Below are 15,732 nucleotides of genomic sequence, written 5' to 3' on the forward strand. Positions count from 1 at the left end.
AAGACCGTTGGCTCTGGATGCCATTTCTGGGAATGTGTGTAGGGTGCTCGGAAAGACAAGGGAGAGACAGACATCTCATAGTCACAGAAAGCCCCTTGCTGAAGAACCATGTGCCAAGTCTTTTAGAACTGTGTTTTTCATGTCTATTAAAGTAACATCGAAAGGATTTGTGTGGGCAGCCGAGCAGCTTGTGGGATAGCACCTCCAGCCAGTGATTATGAGGGTGACAATCAAATGTGTGTGGAGGCTCCAGGGCACAAATGCTTGCAAACTCCATAAAATGCTGCCCGGTGACATTATATAAATGCTTATGGAAAGAGTGGATATCACTGCCTGTTAAGTACACTTGGAGTTATATTTGAGAACGACGGAGAAAAGGAAGCCAGTGGTTAACATCATTCACTGCAAGACACCTTTCCCACGAGCTGGCATGCAAAAGACAGAATACCAGCGACCGTACCCGAAATGCTTACAATGTGCCATGCGGTATTCTGAGCTCTTGAGATGTGTCATTTCCTGTAATCCTAAGAAGCCTAGGAGGTGTGTCTCTTTATTATCCTCATTTTGTACACAGGAGGACAGAGAGGTTAAGTGAGGTGTATAATGAGGGCTCTCCTTTCTTCCCTCATCGCCCTTTGTTTCAGTCTGGCCACACACCCTCCTCGCTACCTTCCGGATAGCTGAGAACCTCCAGCTGCAGCTTCTCGTCCAGACCCGAGGGCCGAGCGGAGCGTCCAGCTCAGACTAGCCCTCCATGGATCCACTCCAGAAATGGAATCCAGTGTTGATCTCGGGATCTTCCCAGATGACGGCGGCAGAGACTCCGCAGGCGGGCCCGGCAGCCCCTCGGCCTTCCCGCTCGGAGCAGCTGGTGGTGGGCCTGGGAAACCCGCGCCCCGGCCCTGGCACCGGCCACCACCCTGCGCCCCTGCCAGAGGGGCTGCTCCAGCAGCGGTCCCGAGAGGAGAAGAGCCTGCCAGAGAGGCGGTGGGAAAAGCTGGCCTTCCCGCAGAAGAAGAAAGCAATCCTGGGCCACCTGAGGCGCAGACACCGTGATCACATGGCCCCTTATCCGGCTGAGAGGGAACCGAGGATCGCTCCCTCGGGGAGCAGGGAGCAGAATCGATTCCGATGCGAGTGTCGATACTGCCAGAGCCACAGGCCCACTCTCTCCGGGCTCCCTGGGGAGAGGAGCGGGGCCCCTCCCGCGTCCTCCTGGGAGGCGCTGGTGCAGGGCCTCAGCGGCCTGACCCTCAGCCTGGGTAGCAGCCAGCCCGGCCTTCTGCCCGGGGGGGGCGCTCCAGCAGCAGGAGAGAGAGGAGAAGCGCCAACTGGAGAGGCAGCAGGAGAGCAAGAGAGTGTTCCAGAGGCTGCTCAAGCAGTGGTTAGAGGAAAACTGAGACACCGCTGCTGTCACGCGACGCAGGTCGGAAGGGATTCAGACGGAGACGCGGTGCTGCCGGCTCCGGGGCGTGGGACCAGACCGGGGTGAGCTCTGGTCGGAGGACTGCCGAGACCTGTGTCATCACCGCAATCCTCCAGGAAAAACTTACTTTTTCCTCCTCACCTTGTTGTCAAAAAGGTACAAAGTATCCAATGTAGCAGCAGTGCTTTCCTGTCATCCATTCCTTTTGTCCCATTGTATTGACAGCCTCCCAGAAGAAGCACCGCAAAGCGTGTGTGTTGTACAGTGGGATTATTGAGAGGAAGTCAGTGAGAAGATGAGCTGCAAGTTCCAGAACCTGAAGCAGGAGAATGCATGGGGATTGCATCCACACATTGCACTGTCTGGGTTAAACATTCCACTAAGGTAACCTACCTGGAAGTAAAGAAATTTCGCTCCTTTACGAGGGAGTGCTAGAATCCCTTGGAGAACTTTCTAACGTACTGTATCGATTGTGAATCCCTAATAGGTGCGTGCTTTGAAGGAAGGTAATGGCAACATACAGGTTAGTTTACTGGCGTTGGTGTATGTCCCACCACATCCGAGTTGATTGAATCTGAATCCTGGGGCAGCTGTTCACAGTATCCCAAGGGAGGCTGCAGAGGCGTAGACTCTGAACGATGGAGGAGGGAGGAGGCCTGGGAACATGCTCGGGTCACCGCTGTGGTGCCCTAACTGCGACAGCCGTTGAAGCAGCCTTGCGGGGCAGAGCGTCTCCCTTACCGGTGAGCAGTGGGAAGCAGTCTCCTGCCCCCGGGGGACCTGTCGGGGCACCTGCGTGTTTGGTGCTCCGGGCACCGACTGGCATTTGTCATCGTTCCTCAGTCTCAGGAGCCCCTCATGTGCTCATGTGCTGCGGACAAACATCTCGGTGTGACTGGAGGGACGCATCAGGGCTTAGATGTGTATTTTGATTTTCATGACATCTATTGGATTTAATCTCTCCAGATTTTCCCTCTGGAGTCCTCTGATTTTACCAGAGCACGTGGAATAGCCTCCTCCAAATGTGAAAATAGGTCCTCTTCTGGCACCACCTGCTTTCTGGTGTAGATGATATGGACTGAAATTTCATCCTGTGATCTCATCAGAGAGCTTGAGAGGTAAATTACCCCTGTAACATTCCCCACCACTGCCGCCACCACCACCAATGCGAACGCAGCTTGTTTGCTCAACAGGTGAGGCTACAATGTTTTACAGAAGCCATGGGAAATCAATTCTGTAAAGAAGTATTCTTGATTTTAATGTTCATTGCACCCATATTCTTCTATAATAATTCTACCTCTGTAAGTGCCTGGAGTGTTTCTTTTCTCATGGCATTTCAGAATCATCCTTCATGTTTTACGAGAGCTGTGCATTCCTTCTATAACTGGAAACACAAACTTTCTTCCTCTATCTGATGTTCCTCTCCACTTCCTCCCCTGGGTGGTGGTTCCCCTGACTTTCTCTTTGCATCCTTTGTCACCTGCTTTAACTCTTTAGAATGCACGATGAGAAGATTTATTTATTTTCTTATTATTTATTTATGTATTTTATTTTAGGACATTAGGAGGGCACAAACATTTTGGTTACATTTTAAAGATGGGAAAAAGACCAGCGAGGAGGAGCTGCGTGGACTCACGTGGCAACAGTTCTATTTCTGGGTAATCGGATGAGACACATCAACCAGCAACATGAACCCACTCCACGCCTCCTGTGCTAGGAGTGGCCGGGGGCACCCTGGGTGGCTGGGCGGCACAGGCTTCCCTTTCAGTTCTGTGGGCCCGTGACCACCAAGTCATCTGTTGGAAACCTTCCTCCCTTAGGCGACAAGGCCGACAGCTCAGCAGAGCCCACTCTCATGGGGACGGGAGGGAAATGTTCCGAGTGCTTCCACCTACCTCCACTGTTCCCTCCTGCTACCCCTCACCTGGTTGCGCTCTCTATGGGACAGGCAGCTCCTGTACTTTTCCCTGGACTGAGTACTACTCATGCTTTCACCTTGTCACTACTATTAGCTGATCATTATACCGCTTTTCATTTCATTTCTTAGTCCTTGCTCTTGGGTTTACAATTGACAACTTCAATTAATTAGAATCTCTCTTCAAATATTATCCTCTTCGTGTGTAGTGGAAGGGCCTTGCTGCATTATGTGCCCAATTCCTCCCTCCCATACTCTGGGGCATTTTTTCCGGATGAGAGCACCAAGGTGTGTTTCTCCAAATGGACCTAGAGCCGAGTCTTCATGGGGCCATTTCATCTTCTTATGTCTGCGGTACTGTTACAGCTCTCAAGACTGCAGCCACATTTTCATAGCCATTGCTCCACCGGGTTCTCCCGCTCTCTCTTAAATATTGTGAGGTCGCTACGATTTTATTTCAATAGCTTGAACAGTATATGAGACGTGATTTGCTCGTGCGATTTCATTCTGTAAACCTTCCACATCCCGTTGAAGTAGATAGTGCACATCTCCCCATTTTACCACCGTAATTTTCACTGGGGAGAGGCTGAAGGCATGACCCCTGAAAATGGCATGTTTGAACTTGAGGGCACGTGGGGACTCCACGCAGGAGGAGGTGATGGCGGGTGTGGGTTGCTCATATCATTCTGGCACCACTGAACCCGGATGAGAAATAATGATAGAATTTCCTCAACAGAAGGGAATGCAGGTCATTACCAGACGTACCTGTAGGTATGAGGAATCCAGGAGGAGATTGCCACACTGCCAGAGTCATCGTGGAGGAGACAGAATCCAGGCCCGGGTTAGGAGTGGTGGGGAAGCACTGCTCAATATTACAGCATTCTGTCAATGTTAGCAGTCGCCTAAAAGTGTTCTCAGCTTGTTCGTATGGAGCAAGGCGGCAGAAGTAGGACTGGGAACACTGAGTCCAGCCAGCAGCTGCGGGGCTGCTAGGGTCGGTATCTAGGAGTATCTAGGCCAGGGGAGCCCTCTGCTCGTGGCAGGGAAGCGGGAAGGCCCTGTGTGCTGGAGCCCATGCGTCTGGCTCACGTGCTCCGAGTGCTGCTCCTTTTTTGCCGGTGCCCCTGTCGATGGCATGGGAAGAGTCTTTTCACGCTTGCCGTGTGGGCATCAGAGCATGATTGCATTGTCTGAACATTTGTCCTTGAGCGCATGTGGTGCTTCCCACGTCTTCAGGCAGAAATTATTAAAATTACTGTGTCCCGTGACGGTTATCCCCCCAAACACATTATGACATTCTTCGGATGGGAAAAGTCATTCACTCAGTTCTGTGGCAATCTGTGCACATTGACATCTGCAGAGGTGGTTAGAGCAAAAATGAGCAAACTCCTGTGAGCTCTGAAAAGATTCCCAAGCTGGTAAGTTTAGGTGAGTTGACTTGAAATGACTTTGTAAGAATCCCCTGGCCCCCATTCAAAAGGTGCGACTGGAGGATTTCCTTAGGAACTCAAAGGCTTCGACTGTGGGTGTGGGTCGGTGTGTATGGTCTGGATGAGGGTGAGGTGATGACAGTGTGTCCAATTTCCGGGTGTTGCAGCTGCACCAAGTCACATTCCATGAGAGTCTTTGCCCTGTGATATTTCACCCTCCTTATCCCCTAGGATCTTCTCCATGTTACAAGAGAAGAATATAATTATCCCCCCTTCTCATCATGAATCCTGATTTTCAGAGAGGCTTGAAAGCCCTCAGAAGGTCACACAGTAGTGGCAGAGGGGAGGTGGGACCCCAGCTCTAAGCAGATTGTTCCCACCGCGGCTTAAGGCGCTCTGGGTCTCTCTGTGAAGGCAATCCAACCATCCCTCACAAATCTTACCCTTCACCAAGTTCTTGTTCCTCCCTGCTTGCCACCTCCCACTCTGTGCTTTGTTGGTTGTGGTGGGGTGCGAGGAGGATGTAGCTGATGGTCTATGATCTGGAAATACATCCCATGCCTTGGACTCTCTCTATCTGCGGTCGGCATGGGAAGCCCCATCCAGACACTTTTCTAAATAGGAGCCAAGAAAGACAAGTGGGATCTCCTGTTGGAGTCCTCCATGTAGGTTCTTTGCAAGATGCTGTGACCTGTAGGTCCCCCTCTTCACACTTGTTCCAAGGCAGCTCCTCCCACGTGGGATGGACTTCGCATAGGAGGTGTCTCTTCCCCCTGGAAATGGACTTTTCCAATCAAGTTCCCGGGTCTGCATGGGGAAGGTTGTGTCAAAGGAGCCAGAAACACCAAGCTGTGGCGTTGCGGGAAGATTGTCTATGCTCATCCGTGCCCAAGAATCACTGTAGCATCCTTACACAGAAAGTGCTCGCTGGGCTTGTTCTCTCCCCTGAGGAGTGGCCTCGTTTCCACCGATCCTTGGGCAGATGAGAGCACATCATAGTGGAAGCCTGAATTGCGTTCATTCTCCTGTGCTGGACATGTGTGAGGTCATGTCAACTATATGTCTCTGGCTGTCTCTTGAACACCGCTGGTGAATTATGGAACCAATCTCAGGGACTGAAGGGTCAAGGATATCGGGAAAATAGACCAGAGAAAGATCCAGGCCTGACATGCCCATGACTACATAGTGTGTCTTTCTGTGTGTGTGTGTGTGTGTGTGTGTGTGTGTGAAGGAGAGAGAGAGAGAGAGAGAGAAGGAGAGAGGAGAGAGATTAGAAAATGAAAAGGAGAGAGAGCAAAGTCTCAGTGTTATGAGGGGCCATTTCTGTGAGCGTATACTGACCTCAAAATACAGGTAAGAGCTCAAACCAAATGACGCCTAGCCATGGCACATCCTAGCACAGCAACCAAAGAAATACCAGGGCCAGGAGAGAAGGTGACATCTGGGGCAGGAAGGCAGGCAAAGACTTTGGGTGGAGTGTTAGTGCAAGGTGAATTTCATTTGACTGTGACTGGCAGATACCCAGAGGCTCCGCAGGCTGATCTGTTTGACTAGAGGAGCTGGCCTAGGCCCTTTTCTCCCTCACGTGTCCTAAATGAAAAGAAACCTAGTGAGGTAACGACCCCTGTCTGGATTTCAGGTGCCATCTTTCAGCATTAAATTAAGCGAATCAACATATCTATCACCTCAAATATTTACAGTTTTGTGATGATGACATTAGAAATTGACCCTCTCAGCAATGTTGAAATGTACAGAACTCAATCGCAAACTATATTCGCTATGCTGTGCAGTCGGTTTTTTAAAAAATCGAACTGATTCCTCCTGAGTGAGGCTTCGTACCCTTTGACTAGCATGACCCTATTCCTCCCCCGGCCCCCTCAGCCTCTGGTAACCACCATGCTATTCTCTGCTTCTGCCACTTTAATTATTTTAGATTAGACATGTAAATGAGAACATGTGTTGTTTGTCTTTCTGTGTGAGGCTTATGTCAGGGAACATAATGTCCTCCAGTTCCATCCACGTTGTCCCAGGTGACAGAATTTCTCCCTTTTTAAGGCTGAATAATATTTTTATAGATTATATTTATATACCACAGTTTCTGTATCCATTCATCCTGCGCTACGCCGGCATCACCACTGCCATAGGACAGGTCTCCCTCTCCGTGGGCTATTCCCTCCCTGGGCCTTTACATAGAACGGCCAGGCCTCTTTCCAAATAGTGCAGTCATCAGTCACTGTACCCACCCTTCCAAGGATTCCTTGTGGTGCCTTCTGTGCCTGAACACCTGTAGCCCGTATCCTACAAAGTGCTATGGCCCTGTCTTGTGAAATGGGAAATGGCAGGAGGTAAACATGTGATTTTGTGCAAACTCCCACCCTAAAATTGGCACATATTTGCTCCTTGTCATCAGAGGCCTTATTGCCTCTTTGTCTACCTAAGCATTTTTGTGATGTACATTTGCAAGCCCCTGGGGAGAGGGGTGGGAAGTTTTCAGCTGTATCTACATCCGCCCTTTCTACATCTGTCTTGCACAAAATATATTGTCTGTGCCCTCCCCCATGACCAGTATCAGTGAGTATAGAAAATTGAGCGATCGTTTAAAGCTTATGAGGCTAATACTTCTTCTCAATTTTTCTGCCCACCGCACATTTGAGGGTTAAGGGACTTCCACATCAGTAACAATAGCCCACAAATACGGAACTTCTGGTGTGGGTGAGAACAGGACCCCGTGAGTGGATGAGTCAGGACTCCAGTGGGGAGGGGGCCATCCAAGGAAAGGACACGGCATGTTCATTTTGATAAAGCCCCTCCGCCCAGTCCTTTCCAAGTGAGGGTCTCATAACTAGAAAAACGTGAAGTGATTCTTTAAGACAAAAGGGAACGCAGGTTATTGCCCCAGGTGGTGGAGAAGGGAGCATGTTGCCACGGGTCTAAACAGGGTCTAGTACTGTGGAAGAGAGAATACAGCCAGAGGGGGCGAGGTTGATTCCAAACTCCACCTCCCTGAATGGCAATTCACGTGTTGCTCCCCCAGTTCTCCTCAGAGCCCTGCGTTAGAGCTTCCGAGCCTTTCGGCTTCCATTAGCAGCTCTTGTCCCCTGTACTCCCGGATGCTCATTTCAGAAACCGCACGGTGCACACTGTGTAGAAGGAAAGGTTAACCAGGAGAGACTGCATGGCGAGGACGAACTGTGTCTGTGTGTGGGGGGTGTGCGGGGTGTGGGGGGTGTGGGGGGTGTGGGGTGCGGGTGTTAGATATGCGGACCAAAATTGGACCTGAAAATAAAATGGTCCAGAAATTGTGAGAAATGTCTGGGTATCAGAACGCTCCAGGAACAAGATGAAATGAAAAGAATCGTCACCCAATCCTGAAAAGGAGAAGATGTCTTTCAGAGTTGGGGGTTACTCAAAGAGTGCTCTGAAGCTGAAGTTGCGAGACGGGGAATGGAGGACAGGGAGTGGGGACACGGTCACTTCCCTGGCTGTGGTGTGGTGGTGGGGTCAGCAGTCGGACCGGCCGGCAGGGAATTCCCACTGCCCAGTGCAGGGAGCAGAGGGCAGCAGAGTCCTCCGCCTATAGCATGAGTTCCTGCGTGTTGCAGCTGTTGTCCGTGACTCAGGGCTCCAGGAGCCCTGCCCTGTTGCCCAGTGCTCCTTGTGTGCTGTCAACATCACTCTGGTGCCTGCTGCAAGAGACAAAGAATATCAGTGCATTGGTATGTATTTTGTATTTTGAATTTTCAGGACATAGTTGAGTAAATATATTATTTTTTTTCCTTTGTAGAGTCAAAGACTGATAACCAATACTCAGTGGTATCACTTTTTTAGTTCATTGAGGTGTACTTGACAAACAAATACGGCATGTATTCAAGGTGTACAGTATGATGTTTTGATCTACATATACATTCTGAAATGATTACCACAATCAACTTCATCAACACATTTATCGCCTCACATAGTTACTTGTGTGTGTGTGTGTGTGTGTGAGAGAGAGAGAGAGAGAGAGAGATAAGGATGCTAAAGATCTACTCTCTCAGCGTATGTCAAGTATATAATACATTGTTATGAACTATAGTGGCCATGCTACACACTGGGCCTCCAGAACTTATTCCTCTTATAACCGAAGGTATGTACACTCTATTAATAACATCTCCCCATTTCCCCTATACCCGAGCCCTGGGAACCACGGTTCTACCGAATGAAACCTGTACCTCAAAGACATATCTGCTTTCCCATATTCCATGTTAATTGCAGGATCGTTTGCAATAGCCAAGATATGGATACAACCTAAGTGGTCACGGACGAATGAATGAATAGAGAAATTATGAGGGTGGGGTGTGCCCTCGCGCGGGTGTGTGAATATTATTGAGCATTAACAAAGGAGAAGATCCTGTCATGTGGGGCGACATGAATTATGGATGCACTTGGAGGACGTTATGCTAAGTGCAAAAAGCGAGACCCGGAACGTAAAACACTGCATGATCTCACTTATATGTGGCATCTAAACAGGTCATAGCTTTTTGGTGATTGAGCAAATAAGTTCTTCCCTGTGGCCGTAGGCATTTTGGTGCAGTTTGCAGAACTGTGTTCTAAGGAGGATCATCAGCAGTTTCTCCCTCGGGTTTTCGGATTTGACTTCAAACATATGAGCAAAGGATTACACACTTGGGACCTCACCGGAAAGCTTGGGAGTTAAAACGACATTGCGAGGTTTTCCCCAACATGAAGGGGAAGGGAGGAAAGAAAGGGATTGTCATATGCGCAGCTCCCCCACGGACCTAAGATTGGACTGGAGGCTGGGAGTGAGGTGGCGCATGTGTGGGGAAAACGGTGGGGGTGTCTGACCGTAAGAGCTGAGGTGTACCAACTGCATCCTGTGTGCCCAGCAGTGTGTGCGCTCTTTCACCTGTGTGACCTCAGACGATAATCCACAGAAGGTTTATAATTTTGCTACCATCATTACCTGGGCTTTACAGAACGGGAAAACCAAGCTCAGAGAACTCAGAACTTTGCAAAACTTTGAAGAGCTCAGAAGCCGCCGAGATGGGATAGGAATCCAGGCAGTCTGGCTTCAGTCTCCATTCCTTTGTTTTTTTTTTTTTTTTGTTTTTTGTTTTTTTGAAACAGGCCGATATTATCGCACAGTCTCCATTCTTTTTTTTTTTATTTTTATTTTTATTTTTTTTTATTTTATCTTGTTATGGGGGATACAGAATTGCAGGTTACATATGTTGCTCCTGTACCGCCTTTCCCCCCAAGTCAGAGCTCCAGGCGTGTCTGTTCCCCAGGTCGTGCGCATTGCACCCATCATGAGGTATATATCCCTCCCTTCCCCACCCCCCCCTTCCCGAGTCAGCACCTTCAAGTGTTACCACTCCCCAAATGGTGCGCAATGCACTCATTGTGTAGGCATACCCCCATCCCCTCCCCCACCCCCCACCTCAGTCTGATATCCAATTGGTGTCGTTCCCAGATTTGTATTTAGGTGATGATCAGGGAAACCAATTTTCTGGTGAGTACATGTGATGCTTGTTTTTCCATTCTTGGGATACTTCACTTAATATAATGGGTTCCAACTCTCTCCAGGAGAACCATAGAGATGTCGTATCTTCATCATTCCTTATAGCTGAGTAATATTCCATGGTATACATATACCACAGCTTACTAATCCAATCATGTATTGATGGGCATTTGGGTTGTTTCCACATCTTTGCTATTGTGAATTGTGCTGCTATAAACATTCGGGTACATGTGTCTTTGTTACAGAATGACCTTTTTTCCTTTGGGTATATGCCCAGTAATGGGATTGCTGGGTCAAATGGCAGGTCTACTTGAATCTGTTTAAGATACCTCCATAATGCTTTCCACAGGGGTTGCACTAGTTTGCAGTCCCACCAGCAGTGTATGAGTGTTCCTGTCTCTCCACACCCACGCCAACATGTGTTGTTTTGGGTTTTTTTGATAAAGGCCATTCTCATTGGAGTTAAGTGATATCTCATTGTGGTTTTGATTTGCATTTCTCTGATGATTAGGGATGTTGAGCATTTTTTCATATGTTTGTTAGCCATTCTTATATCTTCTTTCGAGAAGTTTCTAGTCATGTCATTTGCCCACTTTTTGATAGGGTTGCTTGATTTTTTCTTGCTGATTTTCCTGAGTTCTAAATAGATTCTTGTTATCAGTCCTTTATCTGATGTGTAGTATGCAAAAATTTTTTCCCATTCTGTCGGTGGTCTGTTTATTCTCTTGACTGTTTCTTTGGCTGTGCAGAAGCTTTTTAATTTAATCATGTCCCATTCATTTATTTTTGTTGCTGCTGTGATTGCCTTGGGGGTCTTCTTCATAAATTCTTTGCCTAGGCCAATGTCTGTAAGAGTCTTTCCTACATTTTCTTCTAGAATTCTGATTGTATCACGCCTAAGGTTTAAGTCTGTTATCCACCGTGATTTGATTTTTGTGAGAGGTGAAAGCTGTGGGTCCTGTTTCAGTCTTCTACAAGTGGCTAACCAATTCTCCCAGCACCATTTATTGAATAGGGATTCTTGTCCCCAGAGTATATTCCTTCCCGCTTTGTCAAAAATTAGGTGACTATATGAGGATGGTTCTATATTTGGATTTTCTGTTGTGTTCCACTGGTCTGTGTCCCTGCACTTGTGCCAATACCAGGCTGTTTTAAGAACCACGGCCTTGTAGTATAGTTTGAGGTCTGGCAAATTAATCAGGATGAAGTTCTCATCATCAAATTTCTCCCCATAGATAGACTTGCCACCAGTGCCATTATGGCGTGTGAAGTCACCACCCTGGCACATAAACCCTGGAATAATTCTGTGAAAGCAGGAACCCTTATAGCCAAATCCCTTCTCTCCAGTGCTCAGAACACGAAAGTTTTCTGCTGTCTTTGGAACTTTGTCTGCAAACAGCTCAAAGGAGACGCGGCCCAAGGGCTCGCCGTCGACGGCGATATCGAAGAACACCGTGGGGTTGACCATGGTTAGTAGCGGGAGACTCCGAGAAGCGGTAGCGTCTGCAAAGCCCATTCTTAATGATCATATGTCCTGGGGAATGTCAAGGCTTGAGACTAAGTTCAATTCATCAATATTATACCCGCAAATACCAACACTTACATTCTTTAACTCGCAAAATCACCACTGCAACGGTAGGGAGTTATGCGTGCGAGCATATAATTAGCCCTGTTGTGCAGTTGAGATGCAAGCTCCTGGCAGACGGGAAATTGAGCCATGTGCAGGAGATGAGGGACGACGGGTCGTGATGTGGTGGGAACCACCACGCCCTTGGGAAAACAGCCTGCCTTGTCTCCTCGATGGTGGACCTCTGACTTTCTGTTCATTGCTGGCATCCTGAGACAGAAGAAAAGAAGGGTGAAGTACAATTTGCTCAGCATAAAGCCCATGACTCTGACCTCTATGAGGGTCGTGGCCGGGTGAGGGATGCTAAGATTGCCCACATAGAAGGTAGACTTCTTCCCTCCATAAAGTTTCACGGTATCATGCCGATAGGCAATTGCAGAAGAAAAGCCTTCTTTTGTGAAGGCAATGGTCAGTCTCCTTAAGGATTCAGGGCAACCTGGGCAATAGGGATTTATCCCAAGGATACCTGGGGCAAGGAGGGAGGAGGGAACTTTGCTTGCTTCTTAGGTGTGAATCCCTCAAAGTCCCTACCCGTCCAGCCTGGGAGAGACTCGAGCCTCACCCAGGGAATCCCAACAGTCCAGCAACCCTGTGAATGTTAATGATATTCTGAGCTTGAAAGATGCACTTTCTTCAGGTTAGCAGAGTTTATCCGATTGTGTCCTTTTTCTACCACCCAAAGAAGGGCTCCTCCTCTGGGCAGAGTAACTAGCGTACCCATTTTGGAGGCAGGCCTTCTTCCTTATGTCCGTCCAATCCATGGCTGTCCTTTTGTCCAACAGTTTGGAAGACAAGTAAACTTTGAAGAAGATTGGTCCTCCAATTTCTCTCTTCTCCCATTTGGTTCTTGCACGTGTGTTCTCCCTTAGGGAGAGACAGCCCAATAAATTGTTTCCTTGACTAGAGAAAACACAAGAGGGAACCTGAAATTTCGGGTTGATGTACTCACCCATCGCCAGAGGCGAGTTGCCAACAGGCCATTCGGGGGTTTCTCTGTCAGTGTGTGGTGCTATTAGTTCTCACTGGACCTTCATCACTTCCGCGCTTGCCTGGGGCACGAAATCTTGTAGCGCAAGCAGCAGTCTTCAAACTGGGCTCCTCACCCTCGTGGGAGCTTGTGGATGCACAAAGTCTTTCCAAGGCGTTAGGAGCCCAGGTTGCTTCAGGGCTTCCACTTCCATATCTTCAGACTTCCAGAAGTTTCGTTTCCTAAAACTCATCTGCTGGAGACTGGCCTATGCCCCCCCCTTCACCTCCTTTTTTTATGCTCCTCCTCCTCCTACTTTACAAAAGGAGCCCATCCCCAGTGTTGTAATGGTGAATTGGACCCAGGCTTGAAAGTCTCCAGGCACCAAGGGAAGATTTTGAATATTTGAATATTGGTGTTGGCAAACATCCTTTGACTCGAAGACTCCTGGCACAAGCCCACTCCATCCATCCCATAAAGATTCTCATTCCCAAAGAAACTTTACATTCTGTAATTAATGGCTTTATTTCATAACATGTGTGGGGGGGATATATATAAATATATGATGTATATATAACATATGTGATTGGTATATAAAATATATCTTATATATCTTATATGTAATACTTAAAGACCATAAGAAAGTACATATATGTGTATCGATGTAAAAATATATGTGGGTTTGTATACATATGTGTGATGCATATGCTATTAGCTACATATCATGTCACATGACTAAAGCCCCCAAAATAGTAAAATTAGATAAAGGGCCTTTTTTTTTTTTTTTTAACATAAAACGAGTATGCTATTTTATGCCCACACTGGTAGAAGTTCCTGTTAACCAAGTTTTTATGTTAGTTCTTCGTGCATCTTGAGTTCCTCTTCAGTCATTTCTTAAGTGATTACTTACTCTTAAAAAAAAAAATCCTTGTTTACTGCCCTGTACTTTACATTGTTGCCTATGAATATTTATCCTTAGATGCTTAGGACTTCTGTGGTGCCTACTCTACCACAGATTCTTGATTTTTCCTTTCCTTGGTTTTGATTTTCCTTGACGTTCAGGCGTACACTATTTTGTGCTTTCCTAAAATGACCTTAAGGGAACACAGCGATTTCCTCTTTCGCCTAGAAAAGGAGCAACGACGTGACTAACGCATATCTAAAATCCTACAGATGTTAGTTAATTACAAAAATATTACGAAGGATCCTTTGTTTACCAAAATCACAGGGAAACACTGCAAATCGAAAGGTCTCTTCCTAGGTTTATGAAAACATCCTAATAAAACCCATGTCAAACAGCACATGCTCTTTAGGTTAAAAGAAGTGTATGCAAGTCTAAGCACAAAGACTGGCAGAGTAACAATCTGTGAAGAGAACTCTCTTTAGGAGTCTAGGTTCACGAATCCTTTTCCCATTTTGTTCACGAAAAGTCTGCCAAAGCACTAGAGGTGCTTTTAGGAATACGTAGGAATCGTCAGAGGCCAATGACTTATTTCGGACTTATTTAGATCCTGGAGCCGAGGCATGTCCACCTTGTCTAGCAGCGATAGCAGCAAGAGCCAAGGGTGCAAAACCTTCAGCTACTTTTAGTTCATGGGTCTCCACTAAACTTACTCGTTCCCCAAGCTGTACAGAATATTCTATCAACAGGAAACCCTCAGCACTTCTTGGCCCGTCACCTACCCTCCTATGAAAGAAACATCATTGCTCTCCCCTCAACACATCCTCGTGTGTTGCTGCACCTTTCTCTTTCGCCTGAGGAAGAAAAGCCTGTGATTTCTTAACTCTGTGAGGCAAATATTCATATTCTGCACAGACCTTCTAGGAACTCCCTTGGACATCCCTGATTTAATTTTGTTGGTGATTCCTACTGAAGAAGAAAAAACTAATAACTGGCAAGCAGGCTTTACTATCCCAGACTGGAATTTACCCTTGAAATGTCAGCTTCTCTCAGAAATCAAATTTGTTCATATGGCAACATTGCTTGCCCTCCCCTGGTCCCGCCAGCTGACAAATACGAATGAGCAAATATTTATACTGGTTGTAGGTGTGGTCTGGGGTTAGTCCATGATGTGGAAATGTTTTAGAAACAAAGACTTTTTTTATTGATACATAATAATTGTACATATTCATGGATTACATGTTACATCTTGAAACAAGCACACAACATACGATGGTCAAATCAGGGTAACTGGGACAAGATTCACCTGAAACATTCATCATTGCTTTATGTTGGGAGCATTTGAAAACTTCTAGCTATTCTGAAATACGGGAAACTATCGTCAGGAACCCCTGTAAAATGGACGGTGAGATAAAGAGCCTCAAGATGCTTGCTAATTAACTAAGGAGATTGCCATAATAAAAGTGGAGTTTAGAAAAATTCTCGTCTGTATGACTCACAACAGCAGAGTTGTATCGGCAATAATATAGACCCAACACGGATGGGGTGATTTCACGGTTATTGTCCCGTACTCAGGTGATGCCTCCAGCTCTGGCACCAACCAACATGCACAAGTTTCATTTCCAAAACACACACCGAAGCAGCCCCTGCGTGACCTAATATTAATACCTGGAGATTTGGTCTTCTGGAACGAAACAAAAAACAAACAAAAAAGCGTCATCGAGGAAACGTTCCCCGTACGCCTCAGGGGGAAAGGCCTTATCAGGTACTGTTAGGAATGTACGTCACTTTGTGCAAATTACGAAAGAAGACAGCTTCTGGCCAAGACGCCGTTAGTTTTTCAATGCATTAGCACCCGTCTTTCCACTGTGACAATTAGCACGGCCTGCCCTGATAAATATGAGTGACCGCAGCTTCTGGACCAACCACACCTTTGACCTTGGTT

The 15,732-nt window shown here is 47.2% G+C and overlaps 1 pseudogene; it reads left to right on the forward strand.

Moving 5' to 3' along the window:
* Positions 1 to 754: 754 nt before the first annotated feature.
* LOC138378485 (protein FAM156A/FAM156B-like) lies at positions 755 to 1,464 on the forward strand (annotated as a pseudogene).
* Positions 1,465 to 15,732: the final 14,268 nt, after the last annotated feature.

The sequence above is a fragment of the Eulemur rufifrons genome, chromosome 30 (assembly GCF_041146395.1).
Source record: "Eulemur rufifrons isolate Redbay chromosome 30, OSU_ERuf_1, whole genome shotgun sequence".
NCBI classification, from domain to species: Eukaryota; Metazoa; Chordata; class Mammalia; order Primates; family Lemuridae; genus Eulemur; species Eulemur rufifrons.